At 36.3% G+C, this 14,406-nt stretch overlaps 4 non-coding genes across 4 annotated transcripts; all 4 read right to left on the reverse strand.

Moving 5' to 3' along the window:
- Nucleotides 1-3,228: 3,228 nt before the first annotated feature.
- On the reverse strand, nucleotides 3,229-3,393 carry LOC135764306 (U1 spliceosomal RNA). The gene has a single exon (XR_010539861.1). It is a non-coding gene; the product is annotated as a U1 spliceosomal RNA (small nuclear RNA).
- A 785-nt stretch (nucleotides 3,394-4,178) lies between these two features.
- On the reverse strand, nucleotides 4,179-4,369 carry LOC135764449 (U2 spliceosomal RNA). The gene has a single exon (XR_010539997.1). It is a non-coding gene; the product is annotated as a U2 spliceosomal RNA (small nuclear RNA).
- Nucleotides 4,370-10,041: 5,672 nt separating this feature from the next.
- LOC135764308 (U1 spliceosomal RNA) lies at nucleotides 10,042-10,206 on the reverse strand. Its single transcript, XR_010539862.1, has one exon. It is a non-coding gene; the product is annotated as a U1 spliceosomal RNA (small nuclear RNA).
- A 785-nt stretch (nucleotides 10,207-10,991) lies between these two features.
- Nucleotides 10,992-11,182, reverse strand: LOC135764450 (U2 spliceosomal RNA). The gene has a single exon (XR_010539998.1). It is a non-coding gene; the product is annotated as a U2 spliceosomal RNA (small nuclear RNA).
- Nucleotides 11,183-14,406: the final 3,224 nt, after the last annotated feature.

Raw genomic sequence — 14,406 nt, forward strand, 5'->3', positions numbered from 1 at the left:
AACCCTCTGCTCCCCCTACACAATTTCTTCTCCTGTTATTTTATGCTTAAAACAAGCAAATAAATCTGACTACAGGGTAAGAAAAAATTCGTGAACTTTTCCCATAAACACTTAATTCAAGAAAAATTGTCCCACCCCACTGGCCATTTTTTATCCACAATACACATTCGATGTCTGCAGGCACCATTGTCTTTGTTCAACGCAAACAATTCTGTTGCGTTTTTCTTTGAACGAAGTGCTCCGCCTAGATAATTTGACCCATATTCACATGGGTTTGTTTCTCGTTTTTTTTTCTTTGAGAACAATCTATATAGCGCCTTCCACAATCGTTTTGGTGTTAGCTTTACGTAAAATAGAAACACAGAAAAGTACTGAGCGATGGAGAGACCACGAACGCGGAACGTATTATGGACCACGGACTGGCAAACAAACTGGCAACCACGCACTAAAGAAGCAAACTCTGATTTTAAACTCACCTTATTTGTCCCCGGAAAGCGCCAGAGTCGATGCACGGAGTGGACGGAACAAGCCTCGCTTCCATAGCCGAAGGTCAAAAATCCATTTAAACGTGTAGTCCCCGGTGTCCACTCGATCTTACCCAAAAAGCCGAGAAGCGATACCGCAATGGCATCCGGAGAAGGCGCTGGCTGTCGGGATGGAGGTTAGCGGGTCAGAGGTCCGGCACTGAAGGTCTGCGTTCATTATTCACCGTGTGCATTTCACTCTATATCCACTTTCTAATGTATAGCACTTGATAAGGATTAACAGTTTAAAAACAGAAATGCAAGACATCAGAAAATACATTTATTTTTTACTTTCATAACATGAGAGGTGTCATACAATAACAAATATGAGCTTTAAAATCACATTCCTAAGTTAAAAATATACATAAAAATAGATATATGGATCATTACACAAATCACTACTCAAAGGACCTATGTTAAATAACTGCTTCAATATTAATTAACAATAACATTTGGCCAAGGCAGTCCTTGTAAATAGACATATAAATAGACAAATAAAATCATGACATATATGCCGTAGAGCCTGAGATAGAGAAAAATAATAAGGAATTCTGCTTTTACTACCATCTCAGAAATATTGCCAGAATTAGAGGTTTTGTCTCAAGACAGGACTTAGAGAAACTTGTTCATGCTTTCATCACCAGCAGGGCCGATTATTGCAATGGTCAATGGATTTAAAAAGTACTGTTTCTTGTTTAAAAACCACTTCATGGCTACAATACATGACAGATATGCTAATCGAATATGAAACCGATTACTCGGATCAATAGGATCAGGTCATTTAGAAAAAACAAGGGTTCACTCAAAACAAGGTGCCTCAGCATTCAGTTATTATCAGCTTTCAGAAGAGATCAGATGTGCTTCAACAGTAGACACTTTTAAATCTAGATTAAAAACACATCAGTTTAACTTTGCATTTACTGAATGATTTAAAACAGTACGAATAAAACAGTACAAAAGAATAAAACAGTATGAACCTTACCTGTTATAAAGGGAATGAAGCTTACGGTATGGTGCTTACCTGCAGAAATAAATAAAGTACAATAAGAACACACAGAACTTCAATTTTCAAAATTATTTTAACATTAAATGATTATTATTTTACTGGTTTACCTGTTTGTGATTACCACAGGATCCCGTCACCTGGCTGCGGTCTTCATTTGGTGAACGGTTCTTCACTCATAATTGACCTATACAAGAAATAGAGAAGAATAATAAGCAATTCTGCTTTTACATGTAGATGTGTGCCCCAAGAACACAGACACACCGGCTCCAAAAAGTTTAAACAGTACACATTTCTGTTATTTTAATGTGGCAAATGTGTCAGCTTTAAAAGAAGCATACATTACCTTTTAAAGAGGAAATAAATACCTTTTGCATGAAATACCTTTACTCCCAGCATAAGCAAGCAATTTTCAAAATGCTTTTAAAAGTAAATAGTGATTATTTTACTTGTTTACCTGTTTGTGATTACCATGGAATCCTGTCACCATCATTTTTAAGCTTGTAAAGCAAATAATGAAATATTGACTTAGTAGGAAAAAATATTTTGGAAGTATCGTGATAAATGATGAAGAAAATATTTTGCAAAGTGATGGTTAGCACACGGTTGATGGTACCTATTAAATTCCATCATATTTTTTTATTCCTACTATGGAAGTCAATGGTGACTATCTGCTGTGGGTTTCCATCATTCCTCAAAATACCTTCTTTTGTGTTACTCAGAAAAAAACTAATCCTCGTGTTGTTGTAAGCCTGTATGCATGAGTAAATGATGACAGAATTATCATCATAAATTGAAATATCCCTTTAAACTGTATTTCCCCCCTTAAACCTAAACTTATTTTCCTACAGCAAGTCATTTAGGTAATCAAGAAAATACTTTACCCGTTGTCTTTGTGAGTTAAACAAATACAGCTACGCTTCCAGGTCTGTCGACGTTGCTGTGGTTTTTCGACAGCTGTAGTATGAAGGGTAGCGAATGAATGAATACATTGCAAAAAATCATTTCTTACTTGTTATTTCGAACTGTTTTAACTATACAAATATCTAGAAAGTCTTAAAATAAGATGCATTTTTTGATGAGCAAAATGCCCTAAGAAAATAAACCTAGCCTTTAGGGAGAAAAAACTCAGAATTTGGGCTTAAAACAAGCAAATAAATCTGCCAAAGGGGTAAGAAACAAATCTAGATATAAACACTTAATTCAAGAAAAATTGTCGTAGCCCATTGGCAGATTTGTTGGCTTGTTTAATGTACATGCATGTACAATATTTCAATTTGTCTTGTATTTATTAGCATTTTGTATTGCCCAACGCTGTCTAGGTTGTTTAACTGTTGTCATTTTCTTATAAAAGCCTTTATAATTTATTAGTTTGGATGATTGCCATTCCCGAGAACCTCTTATATTGGAAGTAAAAGAATCATCTAAGCATTATTTTGTGCTCTTAGACATGTAGCCGTTTGATTGTGGTTCTATTTAATGGCTAGTCTATTCGTTTGGAATGGTCAAACGGCTATTAGATTTTCACTGACAGCCCAAATTAAGCCTTGTTCTAGCCTAGACACTTATTCGCTGTCTATTAAAAGTTATGTAGTCGTTGAATAGCCGCTTTTTTGATGACTAATGTATTCTTGGGCCGTGGTTAGACGTCTCTTGGATTTTACGTAAAACGACAAGCGAATCTATTTTTAACACAAAGGTCAGGGGAGAGCGCGAACGCAGTCCCCCACTATCAGAAATTTTGCAGTCGAGATTCCCACATTTGGGGAATTCGCAAAGGGTCAGCCCAACCGGAGTGCAATGGCTGAGCCTCGCCCTGGGTGAACCACCTTCATGATCATGGTGTCTCCCCTGCCAGGTAAGTATGAGCGACACCCTTTGAGGCCAGACGGCCGCATCTTCCTGTGACCGATCACATCGACGGCGCCCCCGGAGGCCGTCCGACTAACATTTCATTTACTGTGTGTGACCAGGTGGAAAGCGCACGAAGCCACGTCTGAGACCAAACATTCTTCGAGATCTACCCTGTTTTTATTCCGTTTCCAGCCCGGTTGAACCGTGTAGAGTGAAATATGTGAAACAATTTAAATCAAATGGATTTAAATTGCGCATTCAAATATATGGTTTCGTTATTACAAAGTAACTTTACGTGGAATAGAAACAAAAAAAAATGTACAGAGCAATCAAGAAACAACGAAAGCATAGCAATTTTAGAACGTGGATAAATAAAAACACAGGGCTCAATGACTTACCCGTTGTCGTTGTGAGTTAAACAAGTACAGCTATGCTTCCAGGTCTGTCGACGTTGCTGTGGTTTTTCGACAGCTGTAGTATGAAGGGTAGTGAAAAAAGTTTTCAGGTGTTTTTAACATTCCAATCGGTCTCGTTCGCTTTTGTTGCGCCTTCAGCTGTGTCGAGGATGTTTAATTCGTCCTCGTATCACCTCCGCAAACTTGTAAAGAAATTAATTAAATACATTACAAAAACATTTCTTTATCAGCGTGTTCATTTCCACGCAAGCTTTTCGTTAAACCAATAAAGCCAACGAAATCACAGCAATTTTAAAACACACGGATTAGAAAAAACACCGTCATTCACGCACAAAAGAAGCAAATTCTTTTTTTTATACTTGACTTATTTATCCCCGAGATGGGGAGCGCACCATTCATGGAAACACTGCAATACCATGTTGATGCATGGAGTGGAAGGAGCAAGCTCCGCTTCCATTTCCGAAGGTCAAAAATCCATTTAACATATAGTCCCCGGATAGGAGACGTATCAGACATTAAACTGATAAGAACAGATACTACACTTGATCTTAGCCAAAAGGCCGAGAAGCGATACCGGAATAGACGCAGCCAAAGGGGGAGCCGGCGAAGGCGCTGGCTTTTGGGGTGGAGGCTAGCGGGCATTTAACTCTATACGTTCTCATTGTATAACCCAGAGGTAGAACGTTGAGCTAGCAAATCAGAAGTTCATGTTTTAATGCAGGATCTGATCCACGCTCATGAGAGAGAGAGAGAGAGAGAGAGATAGAGAGAATTTAGAATTTTCAAAAAACCTTTATTACAAATTAAAACATTTTCATAACCTCAAATCAGAAAAAACAAAGAAAAAAATATATATAGTAACGGAAATAACAAAAAAATAAGCCAACATAGGAGCAAAGAACAAATCATCTTCAATAACCAGACACAGAGCTCCTCCATAATACCAAATCAATTCAAAAGAAAGAAGATCATTCATTGCTTTAAAGTATCTAAAACCAATAAGGATTCTAGATTTAACTTATTTTAAAAACTGCTAATGTATCATGGCTTCCGGGTCTGTCAACGTTGCTGTGGTTTTTCGACAGCTGTAATATGAAGGGTAGAGTGAAAAAAAATATTTAAGTGTTTTGAACATCCCAATTTGTTCGTTTACTTAGTATTTTCTTAATGTTTTCGAGTTAAAAAATAATTCTTAAATCGAGATACATTTACTTAATAAGCAAAGTGGCTTAGAATTTAAGTCTTGTTTACTGAAATAAATTCTAAAATGTAATAGGTTAAGGCTTAAAACAAGTAAAAATATCTGCCAGTGGGGTAAGAAAAATAAACCTAAATTGAGTTTATTATTGAATTAAGTTGAAACTAGAATTAAGTTTATTTTTCTTACCCCGCTGGCAGATATTTTTTATTTGTTTTAAATATAAACCTGTTGATTTTTATAATTTATTTCAATTATTTTACAAAGTATGCGATCTGATTTTTTTAATCGCGGTGTTTCTTTTATTCCTCGTTTCTTTTCCGTGCATTTGCTTTATTTATTTATTTTTGCTTGTTGCATTTAAATGCACATTTGATTTGTTGCCACATTATTATGTGTTAATGTATTTTTTAACATGTTTATCAACAAAAAGTGCGTTATTATAATTAATTATATAGCTGTGAAATATATACAAGAATTCCCAGCAAAAACAAAACGTTTTTATAACAATTTTCTATTACAATACATAATATCTTAAGCCACTTTGCTTACCAAGTAAATGTATCTCCATTTAAGCATTGTCAGATATTCACTAGAAAACAAGACAAAAACAGTAAGTAAGATATTAATTTACTTTTTTCTTTCAAACATAAATTTACAGACGGCTGGAAATTTTTAATAAAATAACTAGACATACCTATTCGGGTCTGCTCCCGTTTGCTGTGATGACGGGGGACTTAGTCCAAAGCACATTTTGAGGAATACTTACACATTTTACTTCTCATTTCTTTGAAATTAATTATGCATACACTATGGATTAAAAATGTCCCGACTGCGAACCTGATAAAACCCAGGTAAAAAGCAAATACAAATAAACCATTTTGATTTAGCAAAAGTTTACAAATAAATGCACTCCTTGCACACAACAAGCACGTCTAGTTACCATTCATATTTTGCGTGATTTAAGTTTCGTCGCATACATTTTGGAAGGCACACGATAAAAACAAAATAAGGCTTTTAATGTATGCCGACCTCATTCTCCGTTGAGGGCTTATCAATCATAATAAACGCTGTTAACTCTTCTCATTGAATGGTCTAAATCCAATGCTGGTAAAGAAATCAAATGTGCATTTAAACGCAACAAGCAAGCCGTAAAGCAATGGATGCAGGCAAACAAACGAGGAATAGCACATACACCACGATTAGATCATCGGGTCGCATACTTTGGAATTAATAAGAAATAATTATTCAGTCTAAAGAAATAAGAAGTAAAATGTCTAAGTATTTCTCCAAATGTGCACACTCATTACAATAAACGGGAGCAGACACGAATAGTTATGTATGTCTCGTTATTTTATTTAAAATTGATAAGCTGTCTAACATATGATATATTTTGATAATACGAAATGCTAAAAAAATAATATAACACCAATCGACAATATCTGTTATTGTTATTTTTACAAGTAAATTCATGTGTAGGAGAAAACAAAGCAGCTGTCAGTCCATACTATATTGAGTGGCCATCGTAGTGGTGCAACCTGAACGATGTTTTCCCTACTTCCGGTCAAAGCCGCCATTTTGTGAAATAGGCATATAGGTGACGCTGGAGCACGCGGCCATTGTCTCTGTTCAACAAAACAAGTATATATATACACATACGCATATTTTTCCTCAATCAATCACCGAATACAAGGTGCAATTCGATGCCAACTGACCCTTCTCTCTGGTTTCATGTTTGTAAGGAAAATTAAGGGGGAAATTACGATAGCATTTCAGCCAAACATTCATTCGTGCCACGCTGCTTTTCTTTGAACGAAAAAAAAACCCTCTGCTCCCCCTACACAATTTCTTCTCCTGTTATTTTATGCTTAAAACAAGCAAATAAATCTGACTACAGGGTAAGAAAAAATTCGTGAACTTTTCCCATAAACACTTAATTCAAGAAAAATTGTCCCACCCCACTGGCCATTTTTTATCCACAATACACATTCGATGTCTGCAGGCACCATTGTCTTTGTTCAACGCAAACAATTCTGTTGCGTTTTTCTTTGAACGAAGTGCTCCGCCTAGATAATTTGACCCATATTCACATGGGTTTGTTTCTCGTTTTTTTTCTTTGAGAACAATCTATATAGCGCCTTCCACAATCGTTTTGGTGTTAGCTTTACGTAAAATAGAAACACAGAAAAGTACTGAGCGATGGTGAGACCACGAACGCGGAACGTATTATGGACCACGGACTGGCAAACAAACTGGCAACCACGCACTAAAGAAGCAAACTCTGATTTTAAACTCACCTTATTTGTCCCCGGAAAGCGCCAGAGTCGATGCACGGAGTGGACGGAACAAGCCTCGCTTCCATAGCCGAAGGTCAAAAATCCATTTAAACGTGTAGTCCCCGGTGTCCACTCGATCTTACCCAAAAAGCCGAGAAGCGATACCGCAATGGCATCCGGAGAAGGCGCTGGCTGTCGGGATGGAGGTTAGCGGGTCAGAGGTCCGGCACTGAAGGTCTGCGTTCATTATTCACCGTGTGCATTTCACTCTATATCCACTTTCTAATGTATAGCACTTGATAAGGATTAACAGTTTAAAAACAGAAATGCAAGACATCAGAAAATACATTTATTTTTTACTTTCATAACATGAGAGGTGTCATACAATAACAAATATGAGCTTTAAAATCACATTCCTAAGTTAAAAATATACATAAAAATAGATATATGGATCATTACACAAATCACTACTCAAAGGACCTATGTTAAATAACTGCTTCAATATTAATTAACAATAACATTTGGCCAAGGCAGTCCTTGTAAATAGACATATAAATAGACAAATAAAATCATGACATATATGCCGTAGAGCCTGAGATAGAGAAAAATAATAAGGAATTCTGCTTTTACTACCATCTCAGAAATATTGCCAGAATTAGAGGTTTTGTCTCAAGACAGGACTTAGAGAAACTTGTTCATGCTTTCATCACCAGCAGGGCCGATTATTGCAATGGTCAATGGATTTAAAAAGTACTGTTTCTTGTTTAAAAACCACTTCATGGCTACAATACATGACAGATATGCTAATCGAATATGAAACCGATTACTCGGATCAATAGGATCAGGTCATTTAGAAAAAACAAGGGTTCACTCAAAACAAGGTGCCTCAGCATTCAGTTATTATCAGCTTTCAGAAGAGATCAGATGTGCTTCAACAGTAGACACTTTTAAATCTAGATTAAAAACACATCAGTTTAACTTTGCATTTACTGAATGATTTAAAACAGTACGAATAAAACAGTACAAAAGAATAAAACAGTATGAACCTTACCTGTTATAAAGGGAATGAAGCTTACGGTATGGTGCTTACCTGCAGAAATAAATAAAGTACAATAAGAACACACAGAACTTCAATTTTCAAAATTATTTTAACATTAAATGATGATTATTTTACTGGTTTACCTGTTTGTGATTACCACAGGATCCCGTCACCTGGCTGCGGTCTTCATTTGGTGAACGGTTCTTCACTCATAATTGACCTATACAAGAAATAGAGAAGAATAATAAGCAATTCTGCTTTTACATGTAGATGTGTGCCCCAAGAACACAGACACACCGGCTCCAAAAAGTTTAAACAGTACACATTTCTGTTATTTTAATGTGGCAAATGTGTCAGCTTTAAAAGAAGCATACATTACCTTTTAAAGAGGAAATACCTTTTGCATGAAATACCTTTACTCCCAGCATAAGCAAGCAATTTTCAAAATGCTTTTAAAAGTAAATAGTGATTATTTTACTTGTTTACCTGTTTGTGATTACCATGTAATCCTGTCACCATCATTTTTAAGCTTGTAAAGCAAATAATGAAATATTGACTTAGTAGGAAAAAATATTTTGGAAGTATCGTGATAAATGATGAAGAAAATATTTTGCAAAGTGATGGTTAGCACACGGTTGATGGTACCTATTAAATTCCATCATATTTTTTTATTCCTACTATGGAAGTCAATGGTGACTATCTGCTGTGGGTTTACCATCATTCCTCAAAATACCTTCTTTTGTGTTACTCAGAAAAAAACTAATCCTCGTGTTGTTGTAAGCCTGTATGCATGAGTAAATGATGACAGAATTATCATCATAAATTGAAATATCCCTTTAAACTGTATTTCCCCCCTTAAACCTAAACTTATTTTCCTACAGCAAGTCATTTAGGTAATCAAGAAAATACTTTACCCGTTGTCTTTGTGAGTTAAACAAATACAGCTACGCTTCCAGGTCTGTCGACGTTGCTGTGGTTTTTCGACAGCTGTAGTATGAAGGGTAGCGAATGAATGAATACATTGCAAAAAATCATTTCTTACTTGTTATTTCGAACTGTTTTAACTATACAAATATCTAGAAAGTCTTAAAATAAGATGCATTTTTTGATGAGCAAAATGCCCTAAGAAAATAAACCTAGCCTTTAGGGAGAAAAAACTCAGAATTTGGGCTTAAAACAAGCAAATAAATCTGCCAAAGGGGTAAGAAACAAATCTAGATATAAACACTTAATTCAAGAAAAATTGTCGTAGCCCATTGGCAGATTTGTTGGCTTGTTTAATGTACATGCATGTACAATATTTCAATTTGTCTTGTATTTATTAGCATTTTGTATTGCCCAACGCTGTCTAGGTTGTTTAACTGTTGTCATTTTCTTATAAAAGCCTTTATAATTTATTAGTTTGGATGATTGCCATTCCCGAGAACCTCTTATATTGGAAGTAAAAGAATCATCTAAGCATTATTTTGTGCTCTTAGACATGTAGCCGTTTGATTTTGGTTCTATTTAATGGCTAGTCTATTCGTTTGGAATGGTCAAACGGCTATTAGATTTTCACTGACAGCCCAAATTAAGCCTTGTTTTAGCCTAGACACTTATTCGCTGTCTATTAAAAGTTATGTAGTCGTTGAATAGCCGCTTTTTTGATGACTAATGTATTCTTGGGCCGTGGTTAGACGTCTCTTGGATTTTACGTAAAACGACAAGCGAATCTATTTTTAACACAAAGGTCAGGGGAGAGCGCGAACGCAGTCCCCCACTATCAGAAATTTTGCAGTCGAGATTCCCACATTTGGGGAATTCGCAAAGGGTCAGCCCAACCGGAGTGCAATGGCTGAGCCTCGCCCTGGGTGAACCACCTTCATGATCATGGTGTCTCCCCTGCCAGGTAAGTATGAGCGACACCCTTTGAGGCCAGACGGCCGCATCTTCCTGTGACCGATCACATCGACGGCGCCCCCGGAGGCCGTCCGACTAACATTTCATTTACTGTGTGTGACCAGGTGGAAAGCGCACGAAGCCACGTCTGAGACCAAACATTCTTCGAGATCTACCCTGTTTTTATTCCGTTTCCAGCCCGGTTGAACCGTGTAGAGTGAAATATGTGAAACAATTTAAATCAAATGGATTTAAATTGCGCATTCAAATATATGGTTTCGTTATTACAAAGTAACTTTACGTGGAATAGAAACAAAAAAAAATGTACAGAGCAATCAAGAAACAACGAAAGCATAGCAATTTTAGAACGTGGATAAATAAAAACACAGGGCTCAATGACTTACCCGTTGTCGTTGTGAGTTAAACAAGTACAGCTATGCTTCCAGGTCTGTCGACGTTGCTGTGGTTTTTCGACAGCTGTAGTATGAAGGGTAGTGAAAAAAGTTTTCAGGTGTTTTTAACATTCCAATCGGTCTCGTTCGCTTTTGTTGCGCCTTCAGCTGTGTCGAGGATGTTTAATTCGTCCTCGTATCACCTCCGCAAACTTGTAAAGAAATTAATTAAATACATTACAAAAACATTTCTTTATCAGCGTGTTCATTTCCACGCAAGCTTTTCGTTAAACCAATAAAGCCAACGAAATCACAGCAATTTTAAAACACACGGATTAGAAAAAACACCGTCATTCACGCACAAAAGAAGCAAATTCTTTTTTTTATACTTGACTTATTTATCCCCGAGATGGGGAGCGCACCATTCATGGAAACACTGCAATACCATGTTGATGCATGGAGTGGAAGGAGCAAGCTCCGCTTCCATTTCCGAAGGTCAAAAATCCATTTAACATATAGTCCCCGGATAGGAGACGTATCAGACATTAAACTGATAAGAACAGATACTACACTTGATCTTAGCCAAAAGGCCGAGAAGCGATACCGGAATAGACGCAGCCAAAGGGGGAGCCGGCGAAGGCGCTGGCTTTTGGGGTGGAGGCTAGCGGGCATTTAACTCTATACGTTCTCATTGTATAACCCAGAGGTAGAACGTTGAGCTAGCAAATCAGAAGTTCATGTTTTAATGCAGGATCTGATCCACGCTCATGAGAGAGAGAGAGAGAGAGAGAGATAGAGAGAATTTAGAATTTTCAAAAAACCTTTATTACAAATTAAAACATTTTCATAACCTCAAATCAGAAAAAACAAAGAAAAATATATATATAGTAACGGAAATAACAAAAAAATAAGCCAACATAGGAGCAAAGAACAAATCATCTTCAATAACCAGACACAGAGCTCCTCCATAATACCAAATCAATTCAAAAGAAAGAAGATCATTCATTGCTTTAAAGTATCTAAAACCAATAAGGATTCTAGATTTAACTTATTTTAAAAACTGCTAATGTATCATGGCTTCCGGGTCTGTCAACGTTGCTGTGGTTTTTCGACAGCTGTAATATGAAGGGTAGAGTGAAAAAAAATATTTAAGTGTTTTGAACATCCCAATTTGTTCGTTTACTTAGTATTTTCTTAATGTTTTCGAGTTAAAAAATAATTCTTAAATCGAGATACATTTACTTAATAAGCAAAGTGGCTTAGAATTTAAGTCTTGTTTACTGAAATAAATTCTAAAATGTAATAGGTTAAGGCTTAAAACAAGTAAAAATATCTGCCAGTGGGGTAAGAAAAATAAACCTAAATTGAGTTTATTATTGAATTAAGTTGAAACTAGAATTAAGTTTATTTTTCTTACCCCGCTGGCAGATATTTTTTATTTGTTTTAAATATAAACCTGTTGATTTTTATAATTTATTTCAATTATTTTACAAAGTATGCGATCTGATTTTTTTAATCGCGGTGTTTCTTTTATTCCTCGTTTCTTTTCCGTGCATTTGCTTTATTTATTTATTTTTGCTTGTTGCATTTAAATGCACATTTGATTTGTTGCCACATTATTATGTGTTAATGTATTTTTTAACATGTTTATCAACAAAAAGTGCGTTATTATAATTAATTATATAGCTGTGAAATATATACAAGAATTCCCAGCAAAAACAAAACGTTTTTATAACAATTTTCTATTACAATACATAATATCTTAAGCCACTTTGCTTACCAAGTAAATGTATCTCCATTTAAGCATTGTCAGATATTCACTAGAAAACAAGACAAAAACAGTAAGTAAGATATTAATTTACTTTTTTCTTTCAAACATAAATTTACAGACGGCTGGAAATTTTTAATAAAATAACTAGCCATACCTATTCGGGTCTGCTCCCGTTTGCTGTGATGACGGGGGACTTAGTCCAAAGCACATTTTGAGGAATACTTACACATTTTACTTCTTATTTCTTTGAAATTAATTATGCATACACTATGGATTAAAAATGTCCCGACTGCGAACCTGATAAAACCCAGGTAAAAAGCAAATACAAATAAACCATTTTGATTTAGCAAAAGTTTACAAATAAATGCACTCCTTGCACACAACAAGCACGTCTAGTTACCATTCATATTTTGCGTGATTTAAGTTTCGTCGCATACATTTTGGAAGGCACACGATAAAAACAAAATAAGGCTTTTAATGTATGCCGACCTCATTCTCCGTTGAGGGCTTATCAATCATAATAAACGCTGTTAACTCTTCTCATTGAATGGTCTAAATCCAATGCTGGTAAAGAAATCAAATGTGCATTTAAACGCAACAAGCAAGCCGTAAAGCAATGGATGCAGGCAAACAAACGAGGAATAGCACATACACCACGATTAGATCATCGGGTCGCATACTTTGGAATTAATAAGAAATAATTATTCAGTCTAAAGAAATAAGAAGTAAAATGTCTAAGTATTTCTCCAAATGTGCACACTCATTACAATAAACGGGAGCAGACACGAATAGTTATGTATGTCTCGTTATTTTATTTAAAATTGATAAGCTGTCTAACATATGATATATTTTGATAATACGAAATGCTAAAAAAATAATATAACACCAATCGACAATATCTGTTATTGTTATTTTTACAAGTAAATTCATGTGTAGGAGAAAACAAAGCAGCTGTCAGTCCATACTATATTGAGTGGCCATCGTAGTGGTGCAACCTGAACGATGTTTTCCCTACTTCCGGTCAAAGCCGCCATTTTGTGAAATAGGCATATAGGTGACGCTGGAGCACGCGGCCATTGTCTCTGTTCAACAAAACAAGTATATATATACACATACGCATATTTTTCCTCAATCAATCACCGAATACAAGGTGCAATTCGATGCCAACTGACCCTTCTCTCTGGTTTCATGTTTGTAAGGAAAATTAAGGGGGAAATTACGATAGCATTTCAGCCAAACATTCATTCGTGCCACGCTGCTTTTCTTTGAACGAAAAAAAACCCTCTGCTCCCCCTACACAATTTCTTCTCCTGTTATTTTATGCTTAAAACAAGCAAATAAATCTGACTACAGGGTAAGAAAAAATTCGTGAACTTTTCCCATAAACACTTAATTCAAGAAAAATTGTCCCACCCCACTGGCCATTTTTTATCCACAATACACATTCGATGTCTGCAGGCACCATTGTCTTTGTTCAACGCAAACAATTCTGTTGCGTTTTTCTTTGAACGAAGTGCTCCGCCTAGATAATTTGACCCATATTCACATGGGTTTGTTTCTCGTTTTTTTTTCTTTGAGAACAATCTATATAGCGCCTTCCACAATCGTTTTGGTGTTAGCTTTACGTAAAATAGAAACACAGAAAAGTACTGAGCGATGGAGAGACCACGAACGCGGAACGTATTATGGACCACGGACTGGCAAACAAACTGGCAACCACGCACTAAAGAAGCAAACTCTGATTTTAAACTCACCTTATTTGTCCCCGGAAAGCGCCAGAGTCGATGCACGGAGTGGACGGAACAAGCCTCGCTTCCATAGCCGAAGGTCAAAAATCCATTTAAACGTGTAGTCCCCGGTGTCCACTCGATCTTACCCAAAAAGCCGAGAAGCGATACCGCAATGGCATCCGGAGAAGGCGCTGGCTGTCGGGATGGAGGTTAGCGGGTCAGAGGTCCGGCACTGAAGGTCTGCGTTCATTATTCACCGTGTGCATTTCACTCTATATCCACTTTCTAATGTATAGCACTTGATAAGGATTAACAGTTTAAAAAC

Source organism: Paramisgurnus dabryanus, chromosome 9 (assembly GCF_030506205.2).
Source record: "Paramisgurnus dabryanus chromosome 9, PD_genome_1.1, whole genome shotgun sequence".
In the NCBI taxonomy this organism is placed as follows: Eukaryota; Metazoa; Chordata; class Actinopteri; order Cypriniformes; family Cobitidae; genus Paramisgurnus; species Paramisgurnus dabryanus.